At 61.2% G+C, this 1,476-nt stretch overlaps 2 protein-coding genes across 2 annotated transcripts in view; both read left to right on the top strand.

Annotated features, from left to right (window-relative positions):
- PITHD1 (PITH domain containing 1) overlaps positions 1-1,288 on the top strand; it is a 4,197-nt gene extending 2,909 nt beyond the window's left edge. Inside the window, exon 7 of the mRNA XM_017736244.1 lies at positions 1,279-1,288. The gene's annotated coding sequence lies outside the window, so the exon portion shown is untranslated. The remainder of the gene's footprint in view (positions 1-1,278) is intronic.
- Positions 18-1,476, top strand: part of LYPLA2 (lysophospholipase II) — a 5,399-nt gene continuing 3,940 nt past the window's right edge. Inside the window, exon 1 of the mRNA XM_008635068.2 lies at positions 18-638. The gene's annotated coding sequence lies outside the window, so the exon portion shown is untranslated. The remainder of the gene's footprint in view (positions 639-1,476) is intronic.

Raw genomic sequence — 1,476 nt, 5'->3', positions numbered from 1 at the left:
CTAATTAACGATTGATGAGCCCGCCCCCGCCGCCGTGTCACTGGTGCGGCCGGCTTGGGGTGCGACACCTCCAAACAGCCCAAATGGGACCCAAATTCACCTCCTGGTTCTGTGTTGGTGCCTTTACACCCGCACAGGCACGGCTGAGGGCTTTGAGCCTTCCCGTTGCTCGGGGTTCCCGTTGTGTTCGCTCCAGCAGCGGGGCGGAATCATCCCAGGGAATCATCCCAGGGAATCATCTCAGGGGATCCCCAGGGGATCATCCCAGGGGATCATCCCAGGGGATCCCCAGGTGCGGTGCTTGGGGCAGCTCTGGCCATCCCAAGCTCTGCTTTCCCTGGAGATTCCCAACAAAGCAGCGCTCAGGGAGCGCATCCCATCACCTGCCAGGGCAAGATGCGTTTATTTCTGGCTCTGTGTCCCCGCCAGGGTTCTTGGCAGGTGCGGTGGCTCCTGGCCGGTTGTTTTGGCCCTGGAGTACACACGAGCACGTGGGCCGTGTGTCTGTGTCAGATCCGGGGAGCTGCTCGTTCGCGGTGTTTTTATTTGAGTCGGGAAGCCGCTGACGAGCAGTCGGTGGAACGAGCTGGGCAGGTCTTGGCCGGCTGCTGGGAGAGGGACCAGGCTGTTTCTCGTGGGTAAGGCTGGCTGCTGGGGTTCCGGGATTTTGGGAGGGTTTGGGGTGATCCTGTGTCGCCTCGACCCGCTGGGGGAGGTGAAGCTGGAGCAGAGTGTGGAGGATGAGGAAAGGCCACCCGAGGGGCAGCTCTGCTTTTTGTGACAGGGACAGGACTCTGGAGCGGCTGGAGCTGTGCCAGGGGGGGTTTAGGGTGGATCTCAGGGAAAGGTTCTTCCCCCAGAGGGTGCTGGGCACTGCCCAGGCTCCCCAGGGAATGGGCACGGCCCCGAGGCTGCCAGAGCTCCAGGAGCGTTTGGGCAGCACTGCCAGGGATGCCCAGGGTGAGGTTGTTGGGGGGGTCTGTGCAGGGCCTGGGTCTGGACTGGATGATCCTTCATCCTTTCCAGCTCGGGATATTCTGTGATCGTGCTCCAGAGGCTGATCCCGCTCCTGGGGGATGATGGCAGTGCCTTAACCAAGCTCTGATCTAATTAGTCCTGGTGGGTCAATGGGGTCAGGGAGGCCTCGTGGGGCGCTGGAGTTGTGATTTGTGATGTAGTGGGAACAAACACCGTGGACTGTTGTGGCTGAAGGTGTCGTGGGAGCTGTCAGCTCTGCGGGATCTGGGATTCAGGAGGTGACAGGACAGCGGTGGTGACCCTGCCTGCTGTCCTGCGCAGGGTGTCATCCATCACTGGGGGCACTCAGACCAGCTCCCAGTGCTCTGGTTCATCCTAAACAGCTCCATAAAACAGGGCTGGACCTTTATTGGTGCAGCAGAGCCTGTGCTGCTGCGTGCCAAGAGTTTCCTGCTTCCTGGTCAGAGCAGATGTGGGTCAGGCTCCGGGAGGGCATGG

Source organism: Corvus brachyrhynchos, unplaced genomic scaffold, assembly GCF_000691975.1.
Source record: "Corvus brachyrhynchos isolate BGI_N302 unplaced genomic scaffold, ASM69197v1 scaffold65, whole genome shotgun sequence".
NCBI classification, from domain to species: Eukaryota; Metazoa; Chordata; class Aves; order Passeriformes; family Corvidae; genus Corvus; species Corvus brachyrhynchos.
This window is presented reverse-complemented; position numbering and strand designations above follow the sequence as displayed.